We start from the raw sequence: 18,071 nt of genomic DNA, 5'->3' as shown, positions 1-18,071 counted from the left end.
ATCCCACAAGTCCATCCATGTTGTTTTCAGTGAGGACTTCCCAGGAGTAAAGGAGGAACTGAGACAAGGGTGTATCTTTGTTGTTCTTAGTTGTCCTCGAGTCGATTCTGACTCATGGCGACCCTGTGGATGAGACATCTCCAAGTACTCCTATTTTCCACTTCTCTGCTCAGGTCCAGCAAGCCCATGCCTGTAACCCCCTTGATTGCGTCCATCCATCTGGTCTGTGGTCTTCCCCTGCTTTTTCTATCCTCTTACCTTTCCTAGTATTATTGTTTTCTCTAGTGATCCATGCCTTCTCATTATATGGCCAAAGCATTACAGCCTCAGCTTGATCATCTTGGCTTGCAAGGAGAGCTCTGATCTGTTCAAAGACCCATTTGTTGTCTTCTTCTCTGTCCACAGTATCCTAAGTACTCTTCTCCAGCACCACATCTCTAATGAGTGATTTCTTTCTGTCTGCTTCCTTGACTGTTCAGCTCTCACATCTGTACATGGTGATGGGGAATATAATGATTCTGAATGATTCTGACTTTAGTGCTCAGTTGTATATCTTTATTCTTCAGGGTCTTTTCTGGTTCTTTCATAGCCGCCCTTCCCATTCCTAGTCTTCTTTTTGCATCAACACTGTAGAAATAATGAAGTTAGACACAACTTTAAGTGCTACAGCTCCATCCTATGTAATCCTACAAATCCCAGGATGGTGTTGTCAGCCTCTGTAGAGTTGAGAGAAGCAAATCATCACATTTGTGGGTAGGTGGCATGAAGAGCTTTGGGCTCGTTTTCAGGCAAAAATAACCCCAAAATCAGACTGAATTAAAAAAAAAAACCTTGGAGTATGGGGGCTTTGGTGGACTTCCAGTGACATCTTGGATCACACTTGGCAATCTCAAGGATCATACAGCGTATATACTCGAATATAAGTCAACTTCATGTATAAGTTGAGATCAGATTTTAGGGCCAAAATTATGGATGCTGACATGACCCATGGATAAGTCAAGGGTAAAACTTAGGAACATAGCTGGCTGGAAAAGAGACTTGGGGGCGAGTGCCCACCCTTCACCCTCCTCCTCAGCCCAGCTCCCCCCACAGGAGACCACCAGGCTGGAAAAGAGGCTTGAGGGGCCCTTCCTGCTCCTCCTCAGCCTGGCTGTCCCTGTATAAGTTGACCCAGGGTTTTGGGTCAATTTCAGAGCACAGATTTCTCGACTTATAGCCAAGTATATATGATAGATGTTTAGGCTGCCTTTTGCCTGCCCTGATCAAGAAGAAACTGTTATCCAAAACCTGTTTAACATTGGGGATTATTGTGTGCAAATCCCTGCCAGGATAGATGTGGGATACACACACACACATACACACACACACACACACCTCCTCATACAATACTAAGTACATTTCTATACTGCTTTCCCATGTACTAAGCGGTTTGCAAAGTGTAAGCTAACTGCCCCCAACAAGCTGGGTACTCATTTTAGCAACCTATGGAAGGATGCCAGGCTGAGTTGACCTGGAGCCCCTGGTTGGTACTGAATTCATAACATTGCGAGTGAGTGGCTGCAGGCATTTAACCACTGCACCATCAGGCTGGATTAAGCAGTGAGAAGGAAGTTCCGCTTGATCTCAGATACTTAATTTAAGTTGAGGAAACTGAACCACAGTGATTGTGGAGCTGAAATTTAACCAAAATGAAGGTGAACACATAGTTAAGCTTTAAAACATATCCGGAGGAGCCGTGTGGCCATATAGAAAAATATAGTATCATCAAAAATCCACAAAGCAGGGATACCTTTATGGGACCAACTAAAGTGCACATTGTACATGTTGGAAGCAGCAATAAAGTTATCACTGTCTTTCAGATTTTGGATGATGTGTTTAACTCTTACCATGGTTCAGCCATGCCTGCAAAGGATCTGTTATTCCTGGCCTGGTTCTTTATTGCATACTATTTATTTGAAAGATCCACAAGCTGGCCTTTGGGCAAATTCTCCCCAAATGTTATGCAACCAGGGGTTTTGTGCCCACTGTATGGTTTGGATTAATAAGTTCCAGGAGCCCAGCCAATACCGCTAGTGCTTAGGTTTTCTGGAAAGCGTAATCAAAAGTCTTACTCCTGTGTACAACACAAACTAAAATCACAAAACATGATAAAATAATCAATGCTATGATAAAAGTAGTTATCTGAAGAAGAAAAAACACCTTGATACAAAGTAACCCCAAATGACTTCACACGGCTCTGTCTGTGTGTGTATTCAGTCCTATTGGAAATAACAGATACTGCTTAAGACAGCAGTTTAGCTTCTGTGCTTTGATTTGTAGGCTCCAGTCTTACTGCTCATGGCAGGCTTTGTGCTGTTCCTGGTTTGATTTATACAGGAAAGGCCGCACACACAGATGTGCAAGCCTTTCTCCTTGAAACAGCTGGGGTAATCTGAAAACACCATATATGGAGTGAACAAGGACTGGCATCTCATGATGCCTTGAAATATTCCAGCCTTCCTATTGTAGTGAGTGAGCAAAGCAAGACTCTCGATTGTTATTAATAGGGCCCTTTGAAAAAGGAGGCTCTTGATACTGGAGCACATTATCAACAGATTGGCTACAGCTACTGTCCCTGAACGCCTGGAATGAGGTAGGGCAAACCCATCACCACCTCATCATTACTGTCTTGGTGCTACACAAAGAATGCTGTAGTACAGACTAAACAAAGCGAAAGATCTATGGAAAGTGAGAGGGATTTCAAAAAACAAAAAACAAAACAGAGTCTAGTTTGTATAATAGGCTAAAGTTCCCCTCCACCATTTTATAGAACAAATATATTTAGCTCTTTGCCCTGATATATGCATCATATCTTACAATTGCCCCCACTTCAAGTAGGGAAGCCATGCTCAATGATCAGTCATTTCGGCTTTTTCAGTTCCTTTAAAAATGTCCCACAGACCCAGCTTAGCACGGTGGGTGAAAGTTTGGCATGGCTTTTTGGCATGGTCAGTTGACATTCAGCTGGGGTGGGTGAAGATGAGGAGGGCCGAGGAAGGAGAAGTGAAGATAAGGAGGAAGGTGGGGAAGATGAAGATGTTGCTAAAGGCTGAGTTGCTGTCCTCTTCATCAACTTCACCACCACTGCTACTTCCACTCAGCAAGGGGCTGCCTCCACCACTTGGCTTGGTCAGTGAAGGCTTGGCTAGGCCAGGTGGAGGACTGAGTTACCTCTTCCTCTTTGTATTTGCTGTCCCACTGCCATTTCTTCCATCCAGCCTAGAACCTCAGCATTGTCTCTGGAGGAACCACCCAAGCTCTACTGCCACACCAGCACATCCCCATACCTCTCCTTCTGTTGGGCAATTGTGTGCTGGAGGATCAATAGCCCAACCTTGCAAAAGTGATCGTAGAGGCCGCAGGCCTACAACAGAAACAGAAACAGCACAGGCACCTGCTTTTAGGCCAGTCACTGTGCCTGGGAGTGGTAGGAGGAGGATTATGGTCTCGGGTTTATTTTTAATGTTTTTACCTGTGAAATGCTGTAGGGTTATGCTTATAGATTTAATTCTTCACCAAGTTTCTTCTTGATCAGAATAAGTCCGAACTGGGAAAAAAATTCTCACTGAAGTTTCTCAATACTTGAAAAACATGTTTATCAACCAATTTGTGAATATAGTTTTTTAAAACGTTCTTTCCATCCATGATGCAAGCCTAGTTAGAATTGTTAGGGTTGTTATTGTTAAAATCCTGAGGGTTTTTTATTGGATAAGGGTTTTGAGTACCCAGGTTAAGGATTAGGAAAATCCTTAGTAAATGGTGTCCAGAAAAATCCTGAGGGATTACATCCAGAAAGGCTGTGGAAATTGCTATAAGGGCTTGAGTGGCAGTTGGAACTAAGAGAGTTCAAGTGTGAGAGTTTAATTAGGGTGACTAGGGAAGTCACAGTTTATCAGAAAAGATATAAAGTTATAAGGAAACAATTAGGAAGACAAGCTAAAGGAACTGTCAAACTGTGTAATAAATAAAGTATTTAAACACCATATCCACAAAAACACCATCCACAAAAAGAGATACTGTATTCAGCCTGACTTGTAAATAAATCTATTACTTTGCTTCAACAAGCAGATGTCTGGAGTGATTTCCAAAATAAAATAAAATAAAATTGCTACCAACATTGAGAAAAATCTTTTGGGTTTGGGACACACTGGATAGTGGGTGTGTGGCTGTCAGAGAATAGTTGATGCCAAGCAAGGGAAGAATCAAACGAGGAACAGCACAAAGCTAGGGAAGAATCTGTAACTTAGCGGTCTGGCATCAAGAGAGAGTTATAGTGCAGGAGACACAAAGAGAGTCCCAAGTTCAAGTATCTTCATCACATAATTGGTGGCAGCAGTGGGATAGAAAGACCCATTGTGCTGCCATCCAAGAGAAGCAGTTGTATGAGTGAGACTCACCGTCACACTCATGGACACATATTTGCTTAGTTCTGTATGTGTTTCAGATAAATAAATAAATTTTATGGAAATGTTTTCCAGATACAAAGTGTATTCCCATTTTACTAAAATTTATCAAAACTCGCTCTGTGAAATCAGCAATGGCAGCCAAGCTTCCCTGAAAGGATGTTCACCCATAACCATCCAACGCTCCAGAGGTGGAACCTAGGACATATGTGGCCAAGCAACATCAGAGTATGGTGAAGATGGCAAAAGTTATTAAGGAGGAAGAACGCACAAGCTAGGAGATGCTGCAGCAGTTTGCTTTTGCCTAAGCCTACTGAGAAGGTCAAGAGTCTGCCTTCTCCTGTCCTTACCTCTCCATGTTGATGAATTAATTGAACTACATTTGAACTTTGAATGGAGTTTCCAGCAACTGAAATAAGCTGAGGACAAAGGGGGGAAGTGGGAGGGGGAGAAAGAAACTGGGACATTTTAAAAATATTTCAGAAAATGGGACAGCAGAAGATTAATCGACACTGTCCATGCCATAATAGGAAAGTATGTAACCACTAATATTATATGTTGTGGAAGGCAGTCATGAGCTTTATCACATTTGGCTCCTTCCGTTCCTTTCTGAGCACGGAACGGAAGGAGCAGGGACGAGCGCGGAATGAGTGGGGGACGGATTTTACCGCACGCACCCGTCCCTCATTCGTTCCGTTCCCCCTCTCTTCCGTTCTTAATCTGTTCCAGAGGGGGACATTTTTGAGAACTGTTCTGAACAGTTCTCAAAAAGCATTCCCTCTGGAACGGAATGAGAAGGGAAGAGAGGGGGAATGGAACGAGTGAGGGACGGGTGTGTGCGGTAAAATCCGTCCCCCACTCGTTCCGTTTCCTGCTGGACCGTTCTCAGAGTGGCCCTAAAGCCCAATGCGATAAAGCTCATAGTCTATGTAGAGATACAGGCTCTTAACTAGCATGCTGAAGAAAGATGTCTGAAGCAGTGGGTTCAGTGAAGCACCAGATAAGTGTGAAGTGGACCTGAATGAGTGAAAACATCTAAAGCAATCCTCGTTCCACTGACATCAGTGTCAAACGTCCATTCATTCTAAGAGACTGAAGAGTTTATTTTTTGGCAACGCAGCAGAAAAATGTATACATATGAAAACAAATTCACATCCTAAGCTATGATAGAGGATATTGGATTTTTGAGCAGATTGAGCTGTCTATTCATTTTGAATTCAATGTGGTAGGGTTTTTTTTTCCTACAAAAAGGTTAGGACCTTAAATTGAAAGACCACCTTTCCCCATATATCAGCTATATATAGTGACACCCATTCCAGTGATCTCACCAGCAAGTGTTATGTAGGAGCCTGCCAAGAGCAGGAACTTTTAGGATGTGACATCTACCTGTCTCCTGAGCTTACCAGTATGGTTGAAAGCATAATTTTAATCCATAGTGGAGGGGCAGTTGAGTGAGTTATATACTTGCCCGTTATTAATAATGCAAATCAGTGAGAGTATGGTCCGATCTGGTTTCAAGATGCCTTTCTTGGAGTCAGACTCTGAGCTTGGAGTTTTTAAATGTTACCTGTTACTATTGTTTGTGGTAATTTTATTTTTAAAAAGATAATAAACACTCATAAAGAAGTGATTTAAAATGATAATAAACACTCAGTAAAGTGTTGGAAAGTAGCTCTTTGTGTCGTTCATTGTGTTATTTATTATCATTTTTATATTACTTTAAATGATTTTAGGATTGATAAGTATACACCTATTGGTAGTTTAGTTATATTTTAACCTTTTTTATGAAGTGAACTTTTAGCGGTATCTGTTTTAACTTTTATAAGCCATCTTGAGTCGCAGGGCTAGGGAAATGTAGAATAACAATAAATAAAATGACCAAAATGACTTGAAAAATTCAACTCAAAATGTTCCCCAAATCAACTTATAAAATAATATTTTAAATGTAAGGATTGTACCCAAAAAGCAATCTTAGGCCTGGTACATACCTTTCTCAAAGTCCAGGCTGGAGGCGGCCACTTTTCCTCTGGAGAGACACTGCAGCAGCCAAACCGTGCGGCAGCCCTCTGGACCAAAAAGAACCCAGAAAAAACAGGTTCTTTTTGGCGCATGGGGATGGTGTCATCAGTGCACCGTTGGTGCACTGAGATGCGTCCATGATGCAAGCACAGCACCCAGTGGTGTGGACGCGGCACCGCGCTTGCATCATGAACGTGCACCATGTATGGACGGCACCACGTAAAGATGGCATCATCCATATGTGTTAGGCTTCCAGAGCATGTGGATGCTGCACACTCCAGAACCCCAATATTGGCGGCAGCATGGCAGTTTTGGCCCATCTGTTTCGGGCCTTATTCTCAGTCATTAAATTACATTTCAAATATAACCTTTTCACTGCCACATTTCAACCAAGAATAACTTGTAACATATAACTTTATTTCTTATAACTTATTCTGTCTACACTCTGGTCAGATTGTTGGACCTTCTTAACAGAGGTTGTTGTTGTTGTTGTTGTTGTTGTTGTTGTTATATCTTCAAGTTGTTTTCAACTTATGGCCATCCTAATACAAACTTATCATGGGTTTTTTTCTTGGTAAATTTATTCAGAGAAGTGTGCCATTGCCTTCCCCTAAGGATGGGAGAATGTGACTTGCCCAATGTCACCCATTGGATTTCATATTTGAATAGGGAATCAAACCCTGGTCTCCAGAGTCCAACACTCAAACTGCTGTAAAAAAAATGGCTCTCTGTCTAACAAGAGTACTGCTGTCTATTACCACTAGTAGTAGTTCTCCAGGATCTGCTAGCTAACATCTGTTTTAATTTTGATCCCACAACAAATGTGGAGAACATGTGGCCCTCCAGACGTTGTTAGACTGCAACTCCTATTAGCCACTATCCTTTGCTATGCTGACAAGGTATGATTTGTTTGTTTGTTTAATACCCAACATTTCTCTGTACATGAGCTTCATGGTGATTCAAGGCACAGGTTAAAACAAGGTTTTCAGGATAGGAGAACAGCTAGCATTCAATTAGGTATATATGTTTTCATAAAGTTGTGATCCTATAAAGGTGGATCATGTTGTGCAAAGCTTGTATTCCTAAAATTCCTAGGATGATTATCCCAAAATATATTTATGAAATACTCAAGGAAATAGTATTTGTGGAAAATAATTGGGGGGGGGGGGGGGAATAAAGCCAGTCAGGCATTTTTCCTCCTCAACCCCCCCGCAAAAAAAAACTATAAAATGCATTTCAAGACTGCTATACATTATGAGACTTAAATTATCCACAAGCCATTCCCATTGCTCACTAATGAAAGGTCATCCACATCTCTTCATAATGTGCCATAAATATATCTTGGGTAGCATGAGAAAAACCACATGGAATGAGTGGGAAACACATCGACTATAGTACACACAGAAGGAAAAAAAACCTATGTATTATTTGACAGTAGTCGTAACTGAAAAAACTGTCTGTGATCCATGAAATGCTTACATTGGCTTAATCCCATTAACTTCCATGGGATTAAGTCAGTTATAGTGGTTTCTGGAAAACACATCCTTCAATTTTATGAATTTGCAGGAATGTCAATGTTTTATTTAGAATGTTTGAAGCTTCCCTTCAACACAAACACACACACACTTGAAAAGGCTTTTGGCTATAGTAAATTAACCAGCAGATAACTGATTAATGTGTTTGATGATGTTGATTATTATAGAATCATAGAATTGTAGACTTGGAAGAGACCGCAAGGGCCATCCAGTCCAACCGCTTGCCATGCAGGAAATCTAAATCAAAGCATCCCCAACAGATGGCCATCCAGCCTCTGCACCAGACCTTAAAGACCTCCAAAGAAGGAGACTCCACTACACTCTGAGGGAGTGTGTTCCACTGTCAAACAGCCCTTACTATAAGGAAGTTCCTCCTAATGTTGAGGTAGAATCTCTTTTCCTGCAGCTTGCATCCATTGCTCCGGGTCCTTTTCTCTGGAGCAGCAGAAAACAAGCTTGCTCCCTCCTCAATATGACAACCCTTCAAATATTTAAACAGGGCTATCATATCACCTCTTAAATTTCTTTTCTCCAGGCTAAACATCCCCAGAACCATAAGACGTTCCTCATAGGGCATGGTTTCCAGATCCTTCACCATTTTAGTTGCCCTCCTTTGGACACACTCCAGTTTCTCAATGTCCTTTTTGAATTGTGGTGCCCAGAACTGGACACAGTATTCCAGGTGGGGCCTGACCAAAGCAAATATAGTGGCACTATTACTTCTCTTGATCTAGACACTATACTTTTATTGATGCAGCCTAAAATTGCATTGGCCTTTTTAGCTGCCGCATCACACTGTTGACTCATGTTCAATTTGTGGTCTACTTGGACTCCTAGATCCCTTTCACACGTAGTCTCATTCAGCCAGGTGTCCCCCATCTTATATCTATGCATTTCATTTTTCTGTCCTAAATGAAGTACCTTACATTTCTCCCTGTTGAATTTCATTTTGTTAGCTTTGGCCCAGCTTTCTAGTCTATTCAGGTCATTTTGAATTTTGATCCTGTCCTCTGGAGTATTAGCTATTCCTCCTAATTTGGTGTCATCTGCAAATTTGATGAGTATGTCCCCAATTCTGTCATCCAAGTCATTGATAAAGATATTGAATAGCAATGGGCCCAGGACAGAGCCCTGTGGGACCCCACTGGTCACTTCTCTCCAGGATGAAAAGAAGCCATTGTTAAGTTCCCTTTGGGTTCGTCCAGTCAACCAATTACAAATCCCTGTAACAGTTACCTTGTCTAACCCACATATGCAGTGATATAAAGCGTACTGCTATACTTTTATATATTACATATATACTTCTACACTGCTGATATAAAGATAGAGGAGGAATTCATTCAGATCAGATTTTAATGCAACCCTACCTTGTTTCATATTTTGAAAGCAATACGAGCCCTTGGTATCTTTTGGGGATTGTTCCAGGATCTGCTCTGGATACCAAAATCCATGGATGCTCAAGTCCCATTAAATACAATGGCACGGTAAAATGGGATCCCTTATATAAAATGGCAAAATCAAGGTTTGTTTTTAGGAATGTATATGTTTTTTAAAAAATTTCAAACCATAGTTGGCTGAGTCTGTGGATAAAGAATCTGTGGATATGGGAGGCTATACTTGAACTGAAACTCAATTAGCTTTTGCAATTCCTTGAGTTTGTGCAGTTTTCCAGTTATAAACATGGAATTTTCTATTGGAATTTCACAGCCCCCCCCCCCCCCAAAAAAAAGTGGTCAAAATGTGTATATTAATGAAGAACAAAGACAACATTGCATACTGGGGAAGTAACATTTATCAGTTCTGGACTGCATCCTGTTGGGAAATAAGTCATTGTAAATTGACTTACTATACTATACTATACTTACTATAAAGTTGAATTTCACCACTGTGAAATATTTACATTCTCACAAGAGATCCATTGGAACTATTGTAAAAACAGAGCCACCAGCATGGCTACTGTACAACATGTCCCAATACATGATGTGTCTTTAAGAGCAATATGTTTTAATGCACATGTCTCATTGCACAGTCAGAGCCCCTGTGTGTAACTGGGCATACTACAAGTACCCCACACTTCACTAACATGGTTGCATATTGTATCAACAATGCAGTTCCGTCATCATAAAGTTGCTGATACAGGATCTTAACATATGTTGGGAAAGATGCTTGCAATAATGTATATATTCAGTCATGCTGTTAAAATGTGTATATCGGTAAAAACGTCCCTCCCCCAAATGCAAATATTTTCATGAAAAAAATTAAATAAGATGCAAAACTTTGGGATAAATCAAATTTGAAAGTGGAAAATGAGAAATAAAGAGAAATCAAAATCTACACCTTCATTTTCATCCTTACTCTCAGATGTGAGGCCAAAAAGAAGCAGATGAAAGAAATATTTGATCATGTGTAACAGCATGATCTTGTCTTCACAAATAAAACAGACAGGTTCTGCTGTTCTGACACTAAACATATTTACTTGGTCATAAGGACCACTTTGTTGTAGACATTGGGTAAAAGTAATAAAATGGAATGTGGTGGTTTAGTGGTTAAGATGCCAATTCTGACAGTTGGAAGATGGGAAGATTGGCAGTTCAAGGCCCAAGTGTTGCATGATGGGGGAGAACTCCTGTCACTTGTCCCAGCTTTTGCCAATCTAGCAGTTCAAAAGCATGCAAATGCTAGTAGATAAATAAGTAGCACTTCAATGGGAAGGTAACAGTGTTTGGTGCAGTTATGCTGGACACATAACCACCAGAGTAGTCCTTGGACAACGCTGGCTCTTTGCTTTAGTAACGGAGATGAGCACCACCCCTTACAGTGTGTTATGACTAGACATTCATGTCAAGAGACTACCTTAACCTTTAATAAAATGGGTATTTGTAAACCTATACAAGACTGGGTAGTTGTACTGACTACAAATGTTTTTAAAACCTACTATTTCCAGTTTTGAAAAAGTGAGACAGTTGTTCATTTTTGGAGAGTGTGTGGAGTACTGTGCTTCCCTGGGAAAGAAAACTAGCCTCTGGACCTCCCCGAAGCGTCTTCAAAAGCAAAACCAACCCATTTCAGTAAAATCTGGTTCCAAGAAAGTATGCTTAATGTAGTAGGCAAACTGAAAATTTAGATCCTCACAGAGTTCCCATTGTCTTTGACAAGTGCTACCTACTTTCCCCATAACAACCACTACATTGAAGATCTGTAGAAGGCTGAAGACACACATACCCAAACATGTGCACACATTTAATTACCCATGGTAACCATGCCAAATACTTCTCTCTTCCATCCCCCATACTTCCATTGACTACTCAGTGAAGGAGTAAATGGGATATCAACACAGCCCACCAGCGTACAATCCTTTCACATTTATTAGTCAATTAAGCTTTGGCTACAATATTATTCTGCCTGTCTGTGGATGTAATAACTTTCAGAACTATATGTAAAAGCTCAAAATTGCATTACTTTGATTCCCAGTAGAGATGCCTGGAATCCTTTGAAAATGTTAAATGTCTTTGTAAGCTCTTTAAAGTTCCCCCATCAAGTAAGATAAATCTCTTATAACATTTCTTATTAGGCAAGCCAATAAACATAAACTTAAATAAAATGACAAATCAAATGCCATCTATGGACTAGCCAAGTCTGTTATTACTTGTGTATATTTTATAATCTATTTCCTGATCTTGTATATTATTAAAAAGCCACTAAAGCAGCCAAACAGGATAGGATTTTTATTCAGAAATTAAAATTCTAGAGGAAGTTGGGGATGACTTGAGCTCTATCCAGAAGTATTAATAAGAAAATGGTTATGTTCTGACTATAACACTGGAAGCCACCTATGAAGATGACTTTGCTCATAGTGAAAAATATTGTATTATTAAAGCTTCTTCCTCCTTGTCTTCGTCTTTCTCTTTCTCTTCCTCTTCTTTCTCCTCCTCCTCCTTTCTTCTGGTCTTCATAATTGGTAACAAAATCCAGTTTCTCTAAGCTGAGCAGGTTTACCAGTTCTAGGTATGAATGATGAACACAGCTTTGTACATTTCTTTCAGTTATGGCACCACAACTTTCTTTTTCTTTTATGCTCCACATCCCTCCAGTCAAGCAAATTTTATTATATTTATATATTTAATTAATATCCTCCTTTGTCCCAGTATGGACCTAAGGCAGTTCACAATATATTTTGAGAAACTATGGGCCCTCTACAGATGGGCCTAAAGTGCGCCCCTGTCACATGCTAGGGGTTGGCCAAGGGCGCACCGCCCATATTGGCCTCACCCCAGCACATGACAGGGGCATCACAATGGGGGCGCCCTGTACACATGGGTGCCACCATTTTGACGCAACGGATGCTTAGCATCCGCATGTCCCGGCGCATTTGTGATGCCGCAAGTGCGCCATTGGCGCATTGCGGCATCACAAATGCACCGCAAGAAGAACACGCTTTTTAAGGGTTCTTTTTGCTCCGCGGGGAAATCCCACGGTCTGGAGGCTGCGGCTACCCCGTGGAGCAAACCAGGGCGGCAGGAGACCGTCCTTTTGGGGCTATCTATGTTAATCATTAAGATTCCACATACACTTAAGTTTTGCTTCTCTCCACTTGTAAGGAAAGTGCCATGTGGGCTGTTAAAAGATGTAAAATAAATTCTTTAGGCTGGTACAGTACTTTTATTTTCTCTTTTTTAAAAAAATAATAATAAATCAATTTCACACCACTGAAGACCAGTAGTGGCTCAACATTCATCATGCCTTATACATAAATCTGCCCATATCCACAGCCTGTGACTCACATTGGCCCAGGCGAGTTGTGCAAAAAATACATGTATTCAAAAAATACACAAAAGCACAGTTTAGTCAGTAGGAAAACATGTCTTTAAAAGATATACTTTAGAAAATGGCAAATTTTAAATATGCATGGCTTCCACTGCAGGAAGGAGGAAAAGTTGCACAACCCAATATTGGATGTCAGTGTGGTACTGATTTATCAGATTTTTGTATCTGGAAATCTTCTAGGCATGTATCTTTGGAAGTAAGCCTTTCAGTATTCTGAGTCCAAGTGAGAAGACGTGTATAGGAATGAATACCAAATAAAGAAATTGAATTATATTTTCTTTTTTTTTCCATTGAGCTGACACCACCATCTATTCAGCTGTTCCTATGGGGAAGATATTTTTCCATCTTTCTTCATAATTTAACACATAATGGAGGATAAATGTGCTATTCATCTCCTCACACACCCATTAAAGACTATTTTAATTTGTTAAGAGAGCATAAGGTCTTAACACAGGATTTTAGCAGCTTTGTCTATGGACGTTATCACACTGAAGAAATTGGGTGATTCAAAAGGCATTATCCAAGGAAAGTCATGTGATCCTGGCTAAGGATGATAATAATAATAATAATAATAATAATAATAATAATGTTTAATAATAAGCTTATCACATGATGTCACTATTAGGAAGGACTTATCACAAGAGTAACCAGGGAATAACCAGCAACAAATCAGTCATGGGGAAATCCCATCAATGATTTGTTGTTGTGTATTCCCTGGTTATTCCCAGGATAAGCCCTCTCTAATTGTGATGTGTGTGATAATCTTAGCCATGATTGTGCGACTTTCCCTAGATAATGCCTTTTGAATCCCCTGATTTCCCCCTGTGTGATAAAGTCCTATGAAAGAAAACAAAAACTAAACCTGAGTTTAACCATACCCTCCAACATTTTATAGACAAGAACTGGGAAATGTGTCCAAGCAATATCAGAGTGTAGTCAAGATTGCAAAAATTATTAATGAAGATGAATAAACAGGCTAGTTTGCTTTTGCCTGATCTTACTGGGAAGGGCAAGACTCCATCTTGTGAAGTTAATTTAGTGCAAATTACCTAGGCACTTTGGACTCCATTTGCTGCAAGTGAAATAAGCTGAAGGCAAAGAGAGAAAGTGGAAACAGGTTGGGACATTTTAAAATCAGTTGAAAAGGTTAAAGGGCAGAGGATTAATCAGAACTATACTTGCCAAACTGAGACAGCTGGAGGGTATGGTTTAGCTATACCTGAGTTCAACAGATTGTAAATGTAAGATCCATTTACATGTTATAGAAAATGCTAATAGCTGGATGTGCAATTGGATAGTAAACCCCAGAGATCACAGTTTTTGTAATGGCTGAAACCATTCTTTCAGTTGGGTGTTCCCAATCTTAAGAGATATCCAAGTAATTAACTGTATTCCTTATATACCACAAATCCTTCTTTGGTGAGCAGCTTAGACAATAACACACGTTTCATATGAACAGCTGATAAAATAAAGTGAGAAGAATCCATTTCCAGATTATAATTGTCTAATTAAATCCAATATGGAGGAATAAAATGGAGAAATTTCAAATACTTTATTGAAGTATCGTTATCAGAATTAATAGCCTCTGTTTTTTTTAAATGGAGAAATAGTTCTTAGAGAGACCTACCTTAAGTGTATGTATAGCAGAATCCATCTGCATAAAATCTTAAAATGAAAAATAGAGACTTGAAGGCCTATAGCATAAAGGAAATTAATAAAGAGCTACTTTGAGCATGCCTTAAGCCTCAGGAATACCAAGTGACATTTTTTTTTTTTTTACTTTGAATGACAGGCCTGGATGCCATATTAAAAAATACTTATGAAAGTTCCTTTGATTTTTGAAAGAGGTTTCTTATGCTGCATAAGGGACTGTGGTTTGGGAAACACAGGGCTAAACATCTTATGGGAGTGCAGAACAATTCACATGGCTCTTTGAATCTGCAGCACTAATATTAATAGATCTAGGTTTTGGTACATTGCCTAAAAATGCTACAATTAGTGCAGATTCAGTGCCTTTTACATTGGTCGCTGCTTGTCCAGTGATAGCAGATAGTTTTCAGTTTTTACAGCTTGAAGATGAGGACAGGATCCTAAGAGAGATTAGGGCCAGCACACGTGTGGAGTTAATTTATTTTGAGAACCACTGATCTAGATCCATTTCAACCTGGTTTCAGACCTGGTTATGGAACAGAGACAGCTCTGGGCACCTTGGTGGGTAACCTACTCCAGAAACAGAACAGTATGAGTGTGTCTCTGTTAGCTGTTTGGGACTTTCAATACTATTGACCATTATATGCTTCTGGGCTACCTTGTTGGTATGGGGCTAGTGGCTTCACTCATTCCAGGAGGGATGAAAGTAGAAAGTGATGCTGGGGTGTTCTTTTTCAACAACTTGGCTATTGCCCTGTGGGGTTCCACATGGCTCAGTTCTGTCCCCCAAGCTATTTAAAATATATATGAAACCACTGGGTGATGTTGCCCAGGGTTTGGAAGTTCAGTGCCATAATGAGGATGACATCTAGGTCTAGTACTGCTTTCCACTGTCACACTGTAGAAGTAAAGCATTTTAACACCCCTTTAAACTGCCATGTCTCAGTGCTATGGATTTCTGGAATTTGTAATTTGTTGTGGCACCAGAGCTCTCTGACAGAGAAGGCTATATCTCACAAAACTATAAAACCCCAGAAACTCATCATCCATTGAAATACAGATCAGGGAATAGAGATTCATCTTGGGCTAGATTGGTTAACACTTCCTCCTGAATACGCAGGTCCCCAGCTTGGGTGTATTCCTGGATTCATCCATGAGCTCAGAAGCTCAATTTTTGGTGGTAGCCAGAAGTGCATTTCCACAGTTAAGGCTTGTGCACCAGCTGTGCCTGTTCCTTGAGACATCACATCTGGCCATGGTGACACATGCCTTCGTTGTATCCTATTTGGATTTATGTAATATGCTCTACATAGTACTGCCTTGTAAGAGTGTTTGGAAAGAGATGCATCTGCATCTGGTTCAAAGAGCTGCAGCCAGATTGTTACTTGGAGCTGGTGACAGAGAGTACAGAACTCCATTGTTGCAATGGTTCGTCTAGCTGACAATCTGTTTCTGGGCACAATCCAAAGTGCTGGTTATGATCTGCTGTAAAACCTTATAAAGGACCAGGACCAGGTTATTTGAAGAACTGTATTTTCGCATGTGTTTTGAGACCTTCTGGTGAGACTCTTCTCTTTGTCACATCAGCCTCTCAGGTACATTTTGTGGGACCCCAGGGAGCAACTTCTCACTGGCTTCTTCCAAGCTTTGGAACTCCCATCTCAGAGGGATTGGACTGGCATCCAATTTTCTATGCTTCCATGGGAAAGTAAAGACTTTTTCAGCAGGCCTTGGAAAACTGATTGCTCAAGGAGAAAGGGCCTTGCAGGATGTGCTTGATTTGCTACTTGTTATTTTTCTTTCAGTTTTTAACAGGTTCTAATTTTTCAATATAGTTTATAACTTATATTTGAATTTATATTATATTTTTAAACTTTTGTACATTGTGAACTTTGAGTTATATTTGTTTTAACTGTTTTAAGCTACTTTGAGTCTTTAACTGGGAACAAAGCAGTGTACAAATACAATAACAGCGGCATTAATAACAACAACAACAAAAACCCCACCTCTCAGCCAGAGTTCCCAGATCTCAGACTGGATCTGAGTGTGAGTGCCAGAATATTTTTCTCTAGTCCTCGTGGTGAAGGGGAGAAATCTCAGGATGAGCGCATTGTCTTGAAATGTGGGTGAATCTATATTTTACTCATTTACTTGACCTGGTCCCCCTTCCATTTAAATGGCATACTGTTTGTAATTGCAGTTGACACTTAGTGCATCATGCTTAATGAGTTCACCAGGCTCTGCTTCCAATAACATCACAAAAGGGTCATCTCTAAGATTCATTTTGGCCATGAACTCTCAGAGCCTGGTGCAGTCCAGCCATAGCAACCCTTCTGGGGACCCAATTAGAGTTTGTGTTAATATGTGTATGCATTTAACATGTCTGTCTAGGTGGTGTGTTCATGATCAAAACCATGCCACATGGGCATGGTGGTTGGTACTAATGGAAGATTCCCTGCTGAAATTATCAGTAGTTTTGGAGTGATTTTCATCAGAACCATGAGTGGGAGATACACTTTCTTCCTACCATGTTATATTCCTGATCATGAACTAGTATTCCATGCAGAAATTGTGCAAATACCAAATATTAGCCATGGTTTCCCTTTACATAAAAGAGTGAAGGAGAATGATATGGAAAAATTTAAGCATAATAGTAAAATAACCCTTGGGTGGATCACATCTTTTACTCTGTCATGTCAAAATGAAACTGTAGCCCACTTGAAAGTAATCCTAACCATGGTTTAAAACCAAGGATCAGCAGAGTGTGGTCCATGGGATACTTGCAGCCCACCAGTCTTCCCATGACTCCATATCTTCTAAAAAAAATCCATGCCCTCCAGACACTCTGGAAGTGACTACTGAGGGCTTCCTCCCAAACTAGAAGTGACTTCTGGTTAGGGTAAATTATCTCTCTTGGATCTAAAACAGAAGTGGGCCAAGGAGACCAGATGCCCCCTTCTCCAGGACATGTCCTACATTTCAACACTCTATCCAAGGGGAATTCCAAAAAGTCCTCCATTTTGCACATAACTAAGAAGCACATTCAGTAACACCTCATTTGGTTTTGCACTTCAAGAAATGTGTTTACTTGGCAGCTTGTCCTCACTGCAAATAGGGGGATAGTACGGATCCTTCTGAAGTTCTTTTTTTTCCCCCTAGAAGAAGCAGTAGACAAGATTTTGTCCCAGAACTCGGGGCACATTTGTTTCTTGGAGGTGAAAAGGAGAGCAAACATGTTAGGCAATGGGCTGCTTGAGGGCACAGTGCAAATGTTAAAAGGGTTTTTACCTTAATTGCAGCACAATGGACAAATGAAAGGAATAATTTAAATGTAGATTCAGTCAAGAGTTTGTTGCTAGTAAAGTACAATTTTAAGTATTTGTCTTCCTCGGAATTCTATCAGTATGCAGATAGCCAACAATGTATTTTAAGAAAGACAGGCTGATCGGAAAAATACATTTGAGGACATAATAAAATAGTGTATAGGTAATATAGGCATAAATAAACCATATGAAATGAATTTATATTTATATTAGAATTTTTAGCTTTTATTTGTCCTATATTTTTCTTGAATGGTCTGCATTTTGTAATGCCTTGTCCT

The sequence above is a fragment of the Sceloporus occidentalis genome, unplaced genomic scaffold (genome assembly GCF_023333645.1).
Source record: "Sceloporus occidentalis isolate IW3139 unplaced genomic scaffold, rSceOcc1.0.p SCAF_1, whole genome shotgun sequence".
NCBI classification, from domain to species: Eukaryota; Metazoa; Chordata; class Lepidosauria; order Squamata; family Phrynosomatidae; genus Sceloporus; species Sceloporus occidentalis.
Note: the sequence above shows the minus strand (reverse complement) of the source record.